Source organism: Miscanthus floridulus, chromosome 9 (assembly GCF_019320115.1).
Source record: "Miscanthus floridulus cultivar M001 chromosome 9, ASM1932011v1, whole genome shotgun sequence".
Taxonomy (NCBI): Eukaryota; Viridiplantae; Streptophyta; class Magnoliopsida; order Poales; family Poaceae; genus Miscanthus; species Miscanthus floridulus.
In genome coordinates, this window is record NC_089588.1 from 46951221 (window position 1) to 46971185 (window position 19965).

At 51.8% G+C, this 19965-nt stretch overlaps 1 pseudogene; it reads right to left on the reverse strand.

Moving 5' to 3' along the window:
• LOC136479814 (disease resistance protein RGA4-like) overlaps positions 1-7284 on the reverse strand; it is a 95984-nt pseudogene extending 88700 nt beyond the window's left edge.
• Positions 7285-19965: the final 12681 nt, after the last annotated feature.

Sequence of the window (19965 nt, forward strand, 5' to 3'; positions counted from 1 at the left end):
AACAATTAGCATTCGTTCTCAAGGGAGAGATAACAGCTTCAGGTTGTTCTAATCAAATGAATGAATGGGCAAAGAAGGTGAGAAGGGACTTTTGCATCAGAATTTAAGTTTGTAAAAAACATATGTACGCAGGAAATTATGTTGAAATGATGTAGAGCAGATTCTTATTTCTGAATAAGCCTACCTGCTTTTTGAAGAGCTTGAGGGCTGCTTTGTCTTCTAGACCTTTGACATTAAATATGACCCCTTCATTGTCTGCGCAATGTGTGGCGATGCTTGCTTCAGTTGTAATGACAATGATAATATTCGCTCAAAAAACATGACAATGAGAATACTTCTAGAAGGTCTAGACAACAAGGCAGCTTGTATTAAGTCCCATTCTTCCATGGACTGCAGATCATCAATAACAAGGCACCGGTTATCCTCTATAATCTTATGACACTCTTGAGTAGGGTCTCTGATTCCCATGTCTTGAACAGGTTCTGAATAAAAATCCAAAAGCAAACTCCGGGAGAAGTCCCTTAAATTGAATGGGTAGGTTACATCGACCCAACCATACTTGTCAAAGTACATGGTCCTGACGAGGGCTGATTTCCCAACACCGGCTATCCCCCAGACAGACATCATTTGCAAACCATTGACATATGCCTTAGCAATATAGTTACCAAGTTGGTTCATTTCTGACTTGCGTTCAACAAGTTGAAAATTCTTCACCCAATCTGAGGCGGCCTTCCGTTTAGATGCTGGAATTCTGTAGTAGGACAGGCCAGTACCGTGGGTTGCTTCATCCTGCATTGATATTTCATTGCTGTTGTCTACCACTCTATCAGATTCCATCTATGTTACACGGATACTTCACTGAAGACGCGTATCGCGTATCCGATACGTATCTAATACGGATACGTGTCCGATACGCCTAGGATACGTATCCTCCGAGTATCCGATTTTGTATTATTTTCGTTGAAATCGGATACTCCACCGGACACGTATCCTGCGTCCCGATACGGCCCAACCCAGTAGAAGCCCACGGAGCCAACCTCAGTCCCGCACGCCAACCTCAGTCCCGCACGCCCGCAGTCGGAATCCCCCTCACGGCTGCGCCCGCGCGTCGCGCCGCAATCCCGCTCGCCGGCCGCCAGCCGCCAGCCACCGGCGACGAGCCTCCGCCTCCGCCTCCAGGCGCCACCAGCCTCACCGCTTCCTCCGGCGAAAACCGTTCCTCTCCGGCGCGCTACCTCCGTTCCGGGTGAGTCTAGGCGCATCGCCTCCTCCCACGGCCGGATCCTTGTCGGCCCGAGTCTGCACGATTCGTGGATCCGGTGGCCCGGGTCTGCGCCGTCCACAGCAGTACAGCACCGCTCCTCCCCTCCCCTTGCTTCTGCAGGCCTGCAGCGCACCCCCTCCTCCACTCCGCTAGCCGCACGGATCCTCTCCATCGGTCCGTCCTCACCTCTTCTTCCTCTCTCTCTCTGCAGGTCTGCGAGGTAGTGCCGGCGACGAGGCCTCTCCAATCCCTCCGGCGAGCTCCCCTTCCAAAGTGGTGAGGTAAGCCGCCGCCGTCATCTCCTCCCGCAAGCAGGTCCAGCTGAGCCGGGAAATCTTGTCGTTTCTTCTATTCTACCCTCCTTGTTTGCTGTCCTCGCTTTGGGATTTCCCTTGCTGCTCTTTCTGATTGGGGGAATCGATTCAGGGGCATTGCAGAAGAACGTGAACGAGGCGGTGGAGGGGCTCAGGGCCAAGGGTATCACCGCGGTGGGCGCCGTCTGCCACATCTCCGACGCACAAGAGCGCAAGAGCCTCATCGAGACAGCCGTCAAGGTCAGTGTTGGGTTCTTTGGGAAGGGGGTTTCAGTCTTTCAGAAGTGTTACATTACATTGTCAGATTCCTCCTCTTGTTGCTAAGCTATCCCATCAGGCCTCCCTGCGGTCAACGTTTTGGCAAACCTTGTGGGGAGCCTAGAATTAAGTTTGGAGTACATGTGCATCACGAAATCTGGCTGTTTTGTTTTATCATAAGTTCGTAGCTTTATTACTCCACATGTCCAGTGAGATGACGGTCCACAAGGCTCATTACAAACTCTTGGGACTTGGGAGGCTGTTAGTCCAAACAGCAGAATAACCCAGATCCCAATTCACTCCCAAATGAGTTAAACTGTGAGCACAATTATTACATGAACGAGAAACAAAGGACTAAAGGAGATATACACCCTCCAGTAAAACTAGTTGTGATCAGATGCCGCAAGATAGTGAATACTCAAGTAGTCAAGTTTCAGTAATAAATTGATTGATAGTTGGTTACTTGGTTTTTCTGTGCAAATTTTGGACTTGGAGTCTTGGAGAACTCGAGAATGGACAATTGAAGAATGGAGATGCTTCCGGAGTTCTGGTCTTTGCTTTGGCTGGTACTTGCTATTGCAAGGTAATTTACTATCACTCTTTCACAATTTTAATATGCGCTATTATCTATATTTATTAAAAAACAGTAAAACGTATCCGCGTATCGGGTTTCTTAGGAAATTGCCGTATCCGCGTATTCGTATCCTTCCGATACCGATACGCGTATCCGTATCCGTGCAACTTAGGATTCCATGCTTTTATCACCATCACCTTGCAAACCCTGAAACCGAAGATTGGTACAGAACCATATAAAGGAATTAAAGACCAAGGGAAGGCGATTTGCAAAGAGTGGAATAGGAAAGGAGCAGCAACGATGTTTCTGTGCCGAAGTCCTACATATTAATGGATACTTTAAGATTACAGTATGTGCAGGTTCTGAAGTTCTTTTTTTTCTCCAAAAGATTACAGTATGTAGTCAAGATGAGATGCTTCTCTGGTCTCCGCTCTACAATACTATTTCGCTTGCAAGAAATGGAATTAATGAGCAGCAAATGAATACTCCCTCTGACCTAAAAAGAATGCAATTCTTACTTTTTGAGAAGTCAAACAATTTAAGTTTGACAAACCTTTTAAAAATACTAATATTTATGATACCGAATAATTATCATTAGATTAATCATGTAATATATTTCATAGTACACCTATCTGGAGACATAATATTGATAGTATTTTCTATAACTTAGTCATACTTAAAAAAATGACAGTTCAGATCTACAATTGCACTCTTTTCGGGATGGAGTAGTTATAAAAACAGCATAAACAACACTAATGATTACTTTTGTCATTTTCATCCCTTCCAACTGAAATTTAGTTTAACCTTGAACACTAACATTGTTCTAGTTAAATGATGTTAAAGGTTACCTCCTCGAAGAAGACGCATACAGAGTGCTCTGCTGAGACTGCTTCACCTCCCATACTTGGTATAAATGCCCAATGCACAAGCTTGCAATTTCACACTGCTGCTTGGATACAATGACCCAACTGCCATTCTTCCTGTCTGGCAGGTAAGTCCTGATGGTGTCCCAATATCCAATTGTGGACATATTTTCCAGGACGACTAGGTATCTGTTCTCATTTACTTTGTCCATAAATGCCTCAATGAGTCCGCCTTCCATTGTCGCCATTACCTCAATCCTCTTCAGTTCATCCACATTAATAACGATTCCTTTTTGCAGGCAACTGTTTGTGTAGAACTGAGCCACCATACTGCGGAGGAACTCGTGGGGATTGAAAGGTTGTGTAAGCTTCACCCAGCCACAACATTCAAATTTTTGACAGAGTTCTGGGTCCTGGTACGCCTTTCTGATGATGGATGTTGTACCAAGTTCACTGCCTGTTCCCCACACTGAGATTACCCCAAGGTCAGTTTGTTCCTTTGTGAGTAGCTGGGTGAGGTCTCCTAAACCTTGCTGCTTTTTTGCGGTGTCCCTCGCCTCAACCAGAATGCCAAGCACCATTGTGCCAAAAGCAGTGTTGGGTGCCGTCTGTTGCTGCATGATGGGCTTGGATCCAGAGTCGCTGATGAGGCTGTAGCGTGAGTTCCTTCGGCTCAAGTCCTCAACCCTAACCTTGAGCTGCTCTATCTCAGTGACCACCTCGTCTAAGGGCAATGCTGATGCTGCCAAGCAAGGTGGCAGCATGCGGCGCCACCAGCTTGACTTGTTGTCCAGGTGGGTGACAAACTGCCAGATCACGAACCTGCCTCACCCAGGTCCTCACAACGTTGTTCTTGACACGCTCCACATTGGCAACATTGAGGAAAGAGTGCATCATCTCAAACTCACCAGCAATGAACACAAGGTTGTGCTGCACACTTTGCTGCAGTTTTGCCTCCTCTTCAATCGCCGATTGAGCCTTGGTCAGGGCCCCCTCCAACACCATCTTTGCCAAGCCAACTGTGGCAGACCGCCTAATCTAATGCCTCACAGGAGTGCTTGTCTTCCATTAGACACTAAGCACTCAAGGGAGAACACTAAATTACTCGGTTCCGTCGGGCACACCCCAGGGGAGAACCCGAAAATCCATACTTTTGCCATCAGGATCACAAATGAGAGAACAAAACTTACATCATTCTTAACCATTTCATACATCCCCTTTAGTACAACATCAGAGTATAATAGTTATTGTATAACAGCGAAATGTAATCATATTATCAGAGTTATAAATAATTTAATGTACAGCGGAATTTAAACATGTGATCAGAATTATAGCGGAAATAAACATCTATTAATGATATGATGAAGTATTGATATATAAACTACTACAACAGATTATGAAACTTTCATTTATAAAAACATTTGGTGAGAGTTATAAATAAAAACTACGATCGCGACGTAAAGAAATCCTCGCTGAGCCCACCAGGAGGAATCTACACACAAGGGTCAGCTCTAGCATCAACCTGTCAAGCGTGCGTCCTTATATTCGATTTTTATTAATAGCCGCATTGGTTCATTAACTAACCATTCTATGTAAGCACATGTGCTACTTTCAAGCAGGTGGTAAGCAATCAGATTTCCTTTTCCATCTTTCATCTTTCATCTTCAGTTCTTACTACGATGCTAAACCGCAAACAAGCCGTACCGGATAGCCCGACGATTCGCGAATCAATGCCCCCAGCTGGGTACCCCGAAAACATACGCCCCGCTTGTACCCCAGGCACAAGTAGGACCAACCCATCATTCTCTTGTCCCGGGTGTCCAGGTCCCCGTCCAAACTGGGACTCCAAGCCCCCACCCCTGAGTCCCGGACTCAGTGCGGCGCAAGGACCTCCTCCACCAAAAACAAACCCTAGCAGTCGGTCCGGAAAGAGCCGGATCCGCGACAAGAGAGCAACAAGTCTTCCAAGCGCCCATACACAAGTATGTGCTCGGGATAATAAGTCTGCGACCTGCCTAGAGTCATATGCAACGATCGGTCCTTAACCGACCAGACAGGGAAAAAATAGTGTAACCAAGCTATGCCCCGTGTCCACGGCGACACAACTCCTTACACTCACCAATACCCAAATCATATCCCTGCCCGGTCACCATTTTCCTTTCCACCATTTTGATATTTTCCAAGTGATAGTAATCCAATAATATATTTCCTATCTCTCGCGAGTGACAAGCAATCACTCGACTTCTACCGGAGTCCTGTAGCATAGCATTCTACACGATCCTATCATACTAGTAAGACTCATAGGAATAAAGATATATATGCAAGTGGGTTTCATTCAACTCCTTAAACTTAATGCACAAATATAATTTAAACTGCAGAAAAGTAGAGGTTATGCACCGGGGCTTGCCTGGGTAAAATATAACCAAAAGTTAGCATTCCATCTTCGTGATATGATCACCATAACATCATCTTTCAGCTACTCCAGTTGATCCCATGATCCACCATCGTTCCTATTATGATATGTATTGATGCAAATGCATAGATGTAAATAATCAACGACAGCCGAAATTCTTAGAAATCCAATCACGCTTCCAAAAGTACCATTTCTCCAGCAACTCCCGATGACTCCACAATCCATCGACGTCCCTCCGTCGACGTCGAACTCGCGGTACTCGGCAAACAGACACAATTAAATATTCACATAAATTCAACTGCGTTCCAAAAATTATGAAACTTTATGGATAGGTGGGGTTCGATTTTAGATGAATTTAGGAAGAAGAAGTGATGGAATCGGACTTAGCATAGTGGAGATATTAATTGTGCAAGGTGGCCGCTAATTAATCACGAGGAGAGAAAATGAGACGTGATTAGTGGCCACGAGCCGCCGCTGGTTATTAGAAAGGGAAAAGGAATAAAGAAATTGGTGGAGTGGATTAATGGCTCATGACTCTTGACTTTACGTGTATAGGAGCTGAGTTGGTTCTCGGCTTTGCTACTAGCACATGGCATAGGACAAGCTGCTGCTGTGGACTTAAACAAAGAGCAGAGTGGGTGTACGGCTAGGATTCTTCGAGAGAGACACAGAGAGCACCAGGCGTTTGTGCTCCTCAGCTCGTCCACCATGGATAGCTGCTGACTTTCGCCTGATGGCGATTCTATCCATGACTTCCAAATCTAAGGGCATGGGGAGATAGAAGGGAGGTAGGATGTATGGGGACTATCTACCTTGGTCAATTGCAGCTCGAGGAAGGAGATCAACAGAGCGTAGCCTTCCCAGGCAAGAACAGAGAAACTCGATTTAGAGAGTAAGATGGTGAGCGGCGGAGTGGGATGTCTGGGCAGGCTTGGCGTGTCCTTTATAGGCAGGAGATGCGAAGGCGCGACAGCGACGCGTCGTAAGGTTAGCGGCTAACTAGCTTGCTTAAAGGTAATAAAACGTTGCTGCGAACGACGAGATGCTCCGGATGAACAGTGTTTCCAGGTAATAACGCGTCGTAAGAAGCAATTCTTTAGTTCATATGGAAGGTCCTCCAAGCTGACTTTTAGAATACTATTGACTCCTTGCATCACATTATTACTAGACTGCAATTCTAGTTCCTTGTACACACTATCCCATTCAGAGTATGTTGGTTGTTTAACAGACAATAGACGTCCTATGCATGCAATGGCAATAGGCAAGCCTTCACACGTTTGTAAGAACTTTACAGCCAAATCCTGTAACTCTGACGGGCACCTTTTGTCATCACTATTCCGGAAAGCTGCTTTGCAGAATAACTCCCAAGAGTACTTATCTCCTAGAGGCTCTAGCTCAATTCTGCAATTACTAGTTGCCAATGATGCAACTTCAAAGTTTCTTGATGTCAGAACAAACCGGCTGGTACAGTTAGTTGGAAAGACTTCCATGATATTGTTAATCCATACATCCTTTTCCCAAGCATCATCTAGAACCAAGATATACCTTTTACCTTCAAGATGTTTCCGGATGATCTCAACTAAGCCTCTAATTTCCATGTTAGTAGCATCAGTTATGATGCCAACTCAACTAAGCCTCTAGTTTCCACGCTGCTACAGTTTTTCTGCGTGACCTGTGTACTCCGTAAGACTCTGGGACAGTGCTGACTTCGTGCTACGTTGATTTCCTTGGTGCTACAGTGATTTCCACTGTGCTATAGTGATTTCCACGGTGCTACAGTGTCCGGCGCGCAAGACGGTGCCGGGCGCAGTGAACCGTGTTGGATTCCAGGCGATGGACTTGAGTGGTCTTTCGACGTGTCAACTGGGCTAGTTGATTCATGATAGACTTGGACTCGAGTGTGTTCTTGTCGTGCCAACGGGGCTGGTCAGCAATAAAGAGTGTATGCGTGCTAATTAAATTAAGAAGGGAAAAGAAGAAGATCATTCGCAGACTAGCTCAAGACGAACAAGCAAGGAGACGCGTGCGGCTCGGTTACTTTTTAAACACGACGACAGGACGGCCAGGCCCAACGTGGCCGGCAGGGCGTGCCGGTTGGCACGGACAAGACCGCGGCCGCAGAGACAAGCAAGGCATGCAATCAGAGAAACAAAGACAAGCAGTGAGGGAGGAAAAACAAGGAACGGCTCGGCAAATGTAGACAAAAGTAATCAAGTCAAAGAGAAACAAAGCAAAAGCCAGAGAGCATGGATGTGGATGGATGAGGAGACTTTGCAATGCAGCGAATTGCAGGGCCACGATGAGAACGAGACAGTAAAGTAATGCCAGGCGAGTATGGTGCACGCCCAAAAAATAAACGAAGCTGCTGCGCTCTCTTTCTCGTCAGTTCGTGCTTAACAAAATAAACCCATGAGTTTATATATATGTATCGTTCTATTTATTAATGGATTTTATTTTATTTATAAAAGTTGATTTTCATGCTTAATCTAACTGAACAAAACGTTCTCTAGAATCGTCGTCGGACATTCCTGAATATTTCTACGCACTGCGTAATTTATCTTGAGCGTTTATTTGAGTCCACGAAACTAAGTCACACGGGATTCACTTGTCGCAGCAAGTACGTTTTAAATTAAAAACCCGAGAAACTCGTTTCAGAAATTTTTCTTAGGCCTAAATCGCGGTGCTAAATAAACTCGTAACACCAGGGGTGTTACACCAACCACAAGGTCTGCCGTTGCTCTTACAGTCTCTGATTTTCTCCTTAGTGGTAATAGCTAGCTAGGAATTGTCTGAGCACCTACAGATGGAGATGTTAGTCATCTAAAAAGCTGTTAATTGGACTTTGTATATGTTATGACCGGGGTTCAGTACACCCGGAGGAGGGCCATTAGTGGCTAGAGGCGCAGGGAATTACGGGCTTGGCCCAATTTATTATTATTTATTTCCTATTATTAGCAAGGAGGAGAGTTATATAAGCAGATGTAAGACACTTTGTGATGGGAGGAAAAAAGAGCAAACATAATTGCTCGGCTTCCTTTAGGGAGCCGGGACACCCCCAGTAACCCTAGCCGCCTCCTTCTCTTCTTCTACGCGCGACCACGGCGCCCAGAAGCCGTCGAGAGTGCCTCCAGCCTCGCCCTCCCCTCTCACTCGTACAACCTACGAACTCGCATCGGTAGGGATCGGATTCCTATCAATCGGCTATCAGAGATCTCTGGTTCGATCATGTCCAGCCCTCTACCGAGTTCTTCCCACCCGCCGCCGCCGCACACCCACCCGCCACCACCAGCGTCTTCGTCGGTGCTGTTGCCCCACACATCAGGCGCGCCGGCATTGGGCGCGCTGGCGTCCTCAGGGGCGATCCATCCTCTGCCCCGGCGCCGTCGTCTCCCACCACCCTCGTCCTCACCCTGGAGCAGATGACGGTAGCAATCCTAGAATTAGGGCAGGCCGTGGCGGGCATCAGGGCCTTCCTCGTCGGGCCCTATGCGCCCCAGCCACAACCCCAGCTGCCACCTCCTCCGACGCCACACCAACAGCAGCTACCCCCGCTGCCGCCACCGCCCTCGGCCGCAACCACGGCGTCGGTCATCTCGTACCAGTATGGGATGCCCTACGACGGGACTGCGACGACCTCGTTCCCAGCCGCGCCACCACCGTCCCAGGGCGTCCCCATCTAGCAGATCAGGTTCCCGTCGTCGCCGTCACCGCTTCCGGCTTGGATAGCCGGTTTGTCGAAACCCATCTACATGGCGCCCAGTACCCAGCCGCACCTACCGCCGCTCCCGACCACCGGGGCTGTCGTGGCGCATGGCGGCGCCCCGGCTCCAGGTGTCCTCTACGGCGGGGTGGACGGCCCCCTGTTCCACGGCGGCAGCCTAATGCTGACGCTCTCCGCCACGTTACCCTCGCTGGACAGCACGGGCGCGGCGCCCTCGGCCGCCGCACAGGACCCGCCGCCGCCCAAGTTTTACAAGTTGGAGTTCGCCACATACGACGGCTCCGTTGATCCCCTAAATTGGCTCAACCAGTGTGAGCAATTCTTTCGGGGTCAGCGCACGCTCGCCTCCGACCGTACCAGGCTCGCCTCCTATCATCTCCGGGGGGCGGCCCAGACTTGGTACTACGCCCTCGAGCAGGACGAGGGCATGCCACCGTGGGAGCGCTTCAAGGAGCTGTGTCATCTGCGCTTTGGCCCTCCGATCCGCGGGAGTCGGTTGGCTGAGCTGGGTCGGCTACCGTTTGTTTCCACTGTGCAGGAGTTCGCCGAGCGCTTCCAGGCGGTGGCATGTCACGCCCGGGACGTCTCCACGCATCAGCGGGCCGAGCTCTTCGTTGGTGGCCTTCTGGATCATATCCGGGTGGATGTGGAGATGCCAACCCGCCGGACCACAAGACAGCCATGTACTACGCTCGGGCGTTCGAGCGTCGTGCGGCTGCCATGCAGCCGGCGCCGCCTCCTCGAGCCGCTCGTCCGGCTCCGCGTCAGGGTCAGCCTCCTTCGGCGCGCGCACCCGGGGCGGCCCAGGCGGGACAGGCCCCCGCGGCGCGCCCGTTTCACCGCCTTACACCGGCGGAGCAGCTGGAACGTCGTCACCAAGGACTATGCTACAACTGCGACGAGCCCTACGTCCCTGGGCATGTGTGTCAGTGGCTCTTCTACCTGGAGTCCGGGGACTACATTGAGGAGGACGCCGCGCCCGCCGAGGACGGGGACGCGGCCATACCACCAGAGGAGCCGGTCGCCCAGGGGCAGGCGGCCGCTAACGCTCTCGTCGTGTCCCTCCATGCACTTGCAGGTATCCGAACGGAGAACACGATGTTGCCGTCGATGATGGTCAAGGGGGAGCGCCTCTTGGCCCTTCTCGATACCGGCTCCACCCACAACTTCCTCCAGGGCGCAACCATGCGCCGCCTGGGGCTTCCGCCCACCGGGGGGCATAGCTCCGCGTCACCGTCGCCAACGGCGATCGCCTGCGTTGCGAGGGCATCGCCCGTCACATCCCCATCAGCATCGGGGCCGAGGACTTCTCCATCACATGCGTCGGCCTCGACTTGGGCTGCTTCGACTTCATCCTCGGCGTCGACTTCCTACGGACCTTGGGCCCCATTCTTTGGGACTTCGAGGCCATGACGTTGGCCTTCTGGCGCGAGGGTCGTCGCGTCCTCTGGAAGGGCGTGGGCGGCTCTGACTCGGCCACGCCCCAGCAGCATGTGGTGGCGACCTCCGTCGACTCTCAGCAGCCCTTGCTGGACCGCCTACTGCAGTAGCACGGTGCCATCTTCGAGGAGCCACAGGGCCTTCCACCAGCCCGTCCGTACGACCACCGCATCCACCTCCTGCCGAACACCGCGCCCGTCGCCGTGCGCCTGTACCGCTACCTCCAGCTGCAGAAGGACGAGCTGGAACGGCAGTGCGAGGACATGCTCACCCAGGGCATCATCCGGCCTAGCACTTCACCGTTCTCGGCGCCCGTGCCCCTTGTCCACAAAGCGGACAAGTCTTGGCGATTCTGCATCGACTATCGCGTCCTCAACGCCAAGACGTCCAAGGACAAGTTCCCGATACCGGTCGTGGATGAGCTTCTCGACGAGCTCCATGGGGCTCGTTTCTTCACCAAGCTCGACCTGCGTTCGGACTACCACCAGGTGCGGATGCACCCCGACGACATCGCCAAGATCGCCTTCCGCACACACCATGGCCACTACGAGTTCCTAGTGATGCCTTTCGGCCTCTCCAACGCCCCAGCGACATTCCAGGCGTTGATCAACGACGTCCTTCGCCCCTACTTGCGGAGGTTTGTGCTGGTCTTTTTCGACGATATTCTCATCTACAGCTCTTCGTGGGCGGAGAATCTGCAGCACATTGCCATCATCCTCAACGAGCTTCGGGCGCACCGTCTTCACCTTTAAGCGCTCAAAGTGCTCGTTCGGGGCGACGTCCGTGGCCTACCTGGGCCACGTCATCTTTGCGGACGGTGTCGCCATGGACACCAACAAGGTGGCGGCGGTCGCTACGTGGCCCCCGCCGCACTCCGCTCGGGGCTTCCTGGGCCTAGCGGGCTACTACTGGAAATTCATCCGGGAGTTCAGCCTCATCGCGGTGCCCCTGACGCGTCTCTTGCGACGAGACGCGTTCGCCTGGGACACGGAGGCAGAGGAGGCCTTCCAGGCGCTTAAGCGCGTCCTCACCACCGGGCCCGTCCTCCAGATGCCCGACTTCGACAAGCTATTCATGGTGGACTGCGATGCGTCCGGTGTGGGGTTTAGCGCTGTTCTCCACCAGGGTGCTGGACCTCTCCCGTTCTTCAGCAGGCCGTTCGCCGCGCGCCATCTCAAGCTCGCGGCTTACGAGCGGGAGCTCATCGGGTTGGTGCAAGCTGTGCGCCACTCGCTCCCGTATCTGTGGGGGCGCCACTTCCTTATTCGCACTGACCATTACAGCTTGTAGTTCCTCCTGGACCAGTGCTTGTCTACCGTTCCGCAGCACCAGTGGATCAGCAAGCTATTCGGCTTCGACTTCATCGTCGAATACCACCCCGGGCGCCTCAACACCGTGGCGGACGCCCTGTCCCGCCGCGACGCCGAGCACGGGGCCGAGGAGGACAGCAGCGTGGGCGCTGCCATGTGCACCCGCTCAGGCCCCTCCTTTAATTTCATCGACGACATCTGCCGCGCCACGACGACAGCGGCGGACGCGCAGCTACTCCTTCGATGCCTTGAGGCGGGCGACCTGCAGGGGCCGTGGCGCCTTACGACGGGCTGCTCCTGCATGGTAGTCGCCTCTTTGTCCCCGACCACGGCGACCTGCACCATCAGACGCTCCTTTTGGCGCACTCGGTCGGGCACGAGGGCGTTCAGAAGACCCTCCACTGCCTACGCTACGACTTCTACATCCCCGGCAATCGCGCGCTGGTGCAGGACTGGGTGTGGTCCTGCAGTACCTGTCAGCGCAACAAGACGAAGACCCTGCAGCCGGCGGGACTGCTGCAGCCGCTGGAGGTTCCGTCCCAGGTATGGGCGGATATCTCCATGGACTTCGTCGAGGGCCTCCCGAAGGTGGGCGGCAAGTCCGTCGTACTCACGGTGTTCGACCGCTTCTCCAAGTACGCGCACTTCATCGCGCTCGGCCACCCCTACACCACCACCTCCGTCACTCGCGCCTTCTTCGACGGCATCATCCGGCTCCACGAGTTTCCCCCCTCCATCGTCAGCGACCGAGATCCGGTGTTCACCGGCCACGTCTGGCGCGACCTCTTCCGGATGGCCGGCGTCAAGCTGCGTATGAGCACGGCTTTCCATCCGCAGACTGACGGCCAGTCCGAGGTGGTGAACAAGGTCATTGCCATGTACTTGCGATGTGTTACAGGTGACCGCCCGCGTGCGTGGGTGGACTGGCTCGCCTAGGCGGAGTACTACTACAACACCTCCTACCACACCGCCCTGCGCGCCACTCCGTTCGAGGTGGTCTATGGCCGTCCCCCGCCGCCCATCCTGTCGTATGAGTCGGGGATGGCCCGGACGGAAGCTGCTGACGCCCTCCTCCGCAGCCGTGATGAGATCCTCACCGAGGTGCGCCAGCGCCTCCTGCAGGCGCAGCAGTTGTCCAAGAAGTACTACGACGCCAACCACCGCGACTTGGAGTTCGCCGTCGACGACTGGGTCTGGCTGCGGCTGTTACACAGAACAGCGCAATCCCTAGACCCCCGTGCCAGACACAAGCTTGGGCCTCGCTACGCACGACCGTTCTAGGTGTTGAAGCGCATTGGGTGCGTCGCCTACCGCCTGCAGCTGCCGGAGGGCGCCCGCGTCCACGACGTCTTCCACGTGGGGCTGCTGAAGCGGCACCGCGGAGATCCGCTGGCTGTTCCGGCCACCCTTCCGCCGGTCCTCGATGGTCGCGTTTTGCCGGGACCAGAGCGGGCGCTGCAGGCGCAGCAACGCCGTGGTGTCTGGCGCGTGCTGATCAAGTGGCACGGCCTTCCGGACGAGGATGCTACCTGGGAGCCTCTCGACGAGTTCTGCGAGCACTTCCCCAACTTCCAACTCGAGGACGAGTTGTTTGCGCAGGCGGGGAGAGATGTTATGACCGGGGTTCAGTACACCCAGAGGAGGGCCATTAGTGGCTAGAGGCGCAGGGAATTACGGGCTTGGCCCAATTTATTATTATTTATTTCCTATTATTATCAAGGAGGAGAGTTATATAAGATGTAAGACACTTTGTGATGGGAGGAAAAAAGAGCCAACATAATTGCTCGGCTTCCTTTTGGGAGCCGGGAGACCCCAGTAGCCCTAGCCGCCTCCTTCTCTTCTTCTGCGCGCGACCACGGCGCCCAGAAGCCGTCGAGCGTGCCTCCAGCCTCGCCCTCCCCTCTCTCACTCATACAACCTACGAACTTGCATCGGTAGGGATCGGATTCCTATCAGTTTAACAAGACTGGTCAGATCCGCAAGAGCCCGATTCGCAACAAAGATGAGTTTACCTGTAGCTCATGTAAAGGATGTCCCTCATAGATAAATGGATCTGCACTGATGCTCATAACTTTATCATCTACACCTGCTTTAGAATGGAAATTTTACATTAATAGAGTCGAGACAGATCAATTGGCATATTTTGTAATGTGGGGGTAAAATGATAGCTTAAGTGCAAGACAACAGGTATGCATGAGGAGGAAAGTTCAAAACAAACTTTTTAGAAGGGCAACTCGGTGGTAGATGATCCTATACCACTTAACAAAGTTAAAAATGTGTTACTGATTAAGATCTACTTATGAATTTGTTTACTGTGAGCCCAGCACTTGGGTTAGGCCCTTCAAATGAGTGTCAGTGTGCCTACACCTGGGACGGCTACTGAAGAAGAGGAGAAGATGGATGAAGAGCGGGAGGACATGGATCAGGAGTTAAGCCCAACGCGTCCAAGGAGGCCCATCCGAGCTACCAAGCATAATACCAAATACTACGGCCCACAATGGGCAGCGGCAAGTTCCCCTCTGCAAGCCGTGGGTGTGTGTACAAAGGAGATAGGAGAGGCGTCGAGAAGGGGTAAGGAAGAAGGCAGTAGGAAGCTAGAACTTGGCCGGCTGTGTCTGGATGGCTATTGCGAGATGAACTCGTCAGTACCCAGATCTTGTCTTACATACTGAACTATCCACAAATCGAGTAGAATTAGAGTCGTGACAATGAGGTGGCTCTGGTTGCAAAAAACTGAGCCTAATTGACCTTGGGCTGCCTTCCCCATACATGTCCATTTTTTGGTTAGTGCTTTCTTCTCAGTGGCCATCATTTCAGAATTTTGGGAATGGAAAGAACACCCTTTTTTGGACCAATAATTGGTTGCACAGTCAGTGTGTATCATCTCCCGTCCCTCACTTGTTTGGACTGTTTTCTAAAAGGCGAGCAGAGCAAAGAACAGTTTGCGATGCTTTGGCGGAAATTAGTTGGATTTCAGATCCAAGGTACAGTTACTGTTACGGTCATTGCTGAATTTCTTGATTTATGGGACCTTGTCTCGAAGGTGGAGCTGCACCCCGAGGTTAAAGACGCCTACTTATAGCATTTTTCTACCAAAGGAAAGTACTCAACAAAATCAGCATATGAGGGATTGTTAGTTGGGGCTGTCTATTTTAGACCTTGGGAGAGACTTTGGAAAAGTTGGGCGCGTGGCAAATGCAAATTCATCATGTGGTTGATTGCCCATAATAGGTGCTGGACTGCAGATCATCTTGCCAAAAGGGGTTACTGTATTAAGTGGGTCTCCCAGTGCAAATGATATTTCCTTTGATGATTGGTGGGAAACAACAAATGATAGAGTAAGTGGTCTGGTTCGAGAAGGGCTAAATTCCATCATCATTTTTAGGAGCATGGGCAATCTGGAATCACCTCAATCGCTGCGTTTTTATGGGGTTTTGCGAAGCTTGAATGAGGTGAGTTCTTGTGTAGTAGATGGCAAACGCCCAACGGAGTCCAGTTGACTACCTGCTCATCAAAAACTACGTGGGCTGTGCCGGATTTTGGTTGGGTATGATTTGTAATTTCCGAGGAAGCAACAAATCCAAACGCAGGGGTGCAGACAGAGTGCAGTGAAGGAGCAACAACCCATCAGTAGCAGGGTTTAGTGATGCTGGCCAGGTGCAAATGCTGCAGTTGTGCTGGGGCACCAGAGACATGGATGGCAGGCACAAGCAAACAGGCACGAAATCAACCAAACAGAGCACAGTCTTCCACTAGGTAATTCTGTCGAGCACACACCATGCATCTACGATTGGCTGCGGCCCTCAGAAAAGGATGAAGAAGAGGGCCTGCTAGGGTCCAACAGGAGCCGTTGTGGCGAGCTTGAGATCGGCGTACGGATGCCGAGGGGCGACGTGCGTGGCAGCCGCCCATGTTGGCCTGTGCCGCAATCTACAAACACAGGCACAGCAATGGTTTGTGGCCGAGTTCAGGGGTGATTTGGCGCATGCCAAGGCGTAAGAACTCGATGCACTCGGAAGAACACCAGCTGCAAGTGACCAAGTACTCAGTAGCATAAGCAACAAACTAGTCACAACCTGCGCGAGCTTCACAAGTACTCAAGTAGCCTCAATCTGAATAAGAAATTCCACTAGTCCTTAGAGAAACTTGAATAGGAGATGAACAGCAGAATCAGTTCCACCACCAAAGAAATTTCCATGTTGCAATCTGCACATGCTACATTGGCCTTGTTATTTAGTTGGTCCCGTACTGATTAATTTGTCCTCCACAGACTGATAGGAGGGAGGGAAATCAAAGAGAACAAGGATCCTTTGTTCAGCACAAGAGGAGATATGTATAATCCGGATCCGTCCGTGAGCATCTAATCCAAAACTATACGACAAAAAAAAATCTGGATGCAAGCAGCAGCGATGTACCTTGAGATCGGACATGGCCGGCATGCGAGAAGACGTTGACGGCGTCGGCCGCACCGATTGGGAACGCAAGGGGGCCGCGCCGGGAATGCGAGCGCGGCAGGTGGACGCCGACGCGCCGTGACTGGGAGGTGATTTGCGCCAGGAAGGATGCTGCGCAGTGGGGACATGGGGATTGGGGGAGGCGGACGACTTCACTGTTCACTCACCAGTCAACGGCTTGAACGCATCGACTGACTCCACAGCGATGGAAACTGGGGACCCGGAAAGACTGGCAAGACGGTCAGAGCATCATCTCTCCCTCTCTAAAAATCCTCGATAAAAATCTTTCTCATATTCTACACACTCTGAAAGTCGATCAGTAAAAATTCAGATTCTTATAAAACGTGTCGAATTTAGCAAAATCAACCCCCGCACGTCTCACACCGCTCCACTCCCGTCCTTACCCTTTTTGCGTTCCTCATCCCATGCCACAGCACACCAACGCCCGGCATCCTCCCTCATCGAGAGACCCCAACGCTCGTAGATCCGTGCGGCTCTCCCCCATTCAACGAGATCTATGGAGCAGGAGAGATTCATGGAGGTGGCACGACGGTGTTGCAAGGTTTGGGCGGCTCTCCTCCACCCTACACGACGCCCTCCCCAGCCCCGGCGGCGTCCTCCCTCACCCAGACGACCAAGCTCCTCCCACTCCGATGCCCATGGCGCTCCTCGCCCCCCCCCCCATCCCCCATCGTCGCCGCCGAGCCAAGCTCGGTACTGGTGGTGGCGGTGCTCGTGCGCCGACGCTCGCCACCGGCTCTGACCCCAACGGCTCGAATCGACTGGCCCAGGCTTCCCTTCTCCTATGTTCCAAATGTATATTTCAGGTGTTTCAATCATTTCAAAGGTACATTGTAGTTATGTCTTATGGATATTGCAAAAGTAGACCGGGGAATGTTGCATATGTTACAAGTGTTTCAGAAACATGTTGCAAGCGTTTATTCAAAATGTTTCATTTATTTCCAGATGTATGTTGAAATTATTTTTTATTTGGATTTTGCATATGTTTTCACACATATATTGCAACAGTATGTTCCAAATGTTTCAATTGTTTCAATCTTATATTGCAATTGTTTTATCTATATGTTTTCACAAGCATGTTGCAAGCGGATGTCCCAAATATTTCATCTGTTTTTAAATGTATGTTGCATTCGAGTGTTTCATGTTGCAAGTGCAGACCGCCGACGTTGGTGTCCATGAGGGTGGGCAGGCAGTGGCGGAGGCAGGAATATTTTCTAGGTATGGCAGGTTTATAAAGGTTGAACATGTATAATGTAACTATCAATTATGCAAGGACACACTAGAACATTAACAAAATATGTATATTACTATATGATAAGCAAATATAACAGAAATCTAAAAGTAAAGCATTGGCACATAAAATACCTCGCTAAATAAATCTTGTCATTGGAACAAATACATACCCATATAAAGCTTTATTTGGGTGCAAAGCTTGACAATGGCATTCTTCTTTTTTCTTTTGAAATTCTTTTTTAATTTCAGTAAGATCAAGTCCAAATAAGCCTCGCTCAATGTAGCACACCATCATGTCATTAAGCCAAGCATCAGCCATCTTATTGCGTAACTCTTCAAATCTGTATAGAAAGTCACAAGACAAAAAAAAAGGCAAACAATGTTATCAAATTAAATAATACTCAAAGATAAAGTGTTTAGAATTCTAATTTCTGACCTTTCATCACATATCTGCTCTTCTTTGGTGCCATCGTGCAGTTGAAGCAGGTGCAGACTTGCAGGCGCTAGGCTCGGAGCCGCAGCCGCTGTCACCGGCGTGGTGGACTGGCCGCGTCGAACTCGCGCCGCCGTCCGCCGTCCACCGCGTTGAGTTCTCGGCTTCTCGCGCCGGCGCCACCGTCCGCCGTCCACCGCGTTGAGTTCTCGGCTTCTCGCGCCGGCGCCACCGTCCGCCGTCCACGGTCCAGGAACCACCGCGTTAATTGATCAGATCAAAATACGAAGAGGAACAGACGCGAGCAGACGAGGCCTAGGCTAGCTTCCTCCGTGCCTTCTGGTAATCGACGACACGAAGCCCATCAAGCAGAGGCGGAGCCCATCAGGCCTATCTAGCTTCCCTCTGTATGACCATATCACGTACCTATGTGTATGTATTTCAAATATATAGTACGTATAGTCAGTATTTTTATTATTTTAGGTATGGCGGCCGCCAAGGCTCGCCAGATACTTACCTCTGCCACTGTGGGTAGGGCTAAGCCGCGGCCACCGACGCATGGAGGAGGCGCAGGGCGCCACCGGCGGTGTGGGGAGGAGGCACAGGCCGCACGGTGCTGCTGTGGAAGAGGTGGTGTCGGTGTTTTGGACCGGCGGTTCCTCAACCAATTAGTAAATTTGTACTGTGTGTTCCCAATCCCGGATGGTGATACAAAGAGACACAAGGTTTACACTGGTTCGGGCAATGGGTGCCCTATGTCCAGTCTGAGAGTTCGATCTTGTATTCCTTGCACCGAAAGGCTCGTAGTAGGGGGTTACAAGCAGGGCGAGAGAGAGTTAGTCCCAGGTCTCTGCGTGGAGCGGCGTGGGTTGCTTGAGATGTTGATCTCAAGTAGCGGGGGAGCTCATGTGTTCATCCGTGCGTTTATGCTTGAGTTCGTCGCGTGGGCGTAGGCCTAATCGTAAGTGTCCGATCCCCCCTTAGAAACGGCCCTGGTCCCTCCCTTTTATAGTTGAAGGGGGGACGAGGGTGATACATACGCTAGCTACACGGCGTCGTGCGAACGGAGGTGGCATGTTCGAGCCCTGTAGCATGTTCCTGTGGCGGTGTGGTCGATGGAGTGGTCCCGTCCTTGAAGTACTGGGGCGACGCGCCGGTCACATCCGATCCTGTGCGTCGTGGGGCTCCAGTGTTATCTTGAAGCGGGGCGTGGCGGTCGACATGCCGGTCACTGTGGGTTGACTGCGTGGGAAGCCGAGGCTCAGTTGGTGTCGAGGCCAAGCCATCGTGGGAGGCTCGGCAGACGTGAATCCCGAGGTTACCGAGACCCTACAGTAGATTGCCGAGGCTTGGAGGGACCAATTGGTCTCGTACGCTGATTCCGAGGCTATGGTGACCCAGACTTGACTCCCCGCGCCGCGTTGTTCCTGGGACGGGGGTTAGGTGGCACAGTGTAGTGCAAGCGCTGATCGTGGGCACAGCACCAGAGCACAGTGCCCGGTAATCCTAGCCCCATCCTGTCCTGGTCGGTATGGCGTTGATGTGACTTCCTGTCTCGTCGGGCACTCTGCAGTGTCGAGCCGTCGTCCGGCTGATATTGCGGGAGTGGTTGGTGTATTAATGGGACGTGACGTTCTGTCGGGGAGACCGGTCGAGGCAGAAGCGAC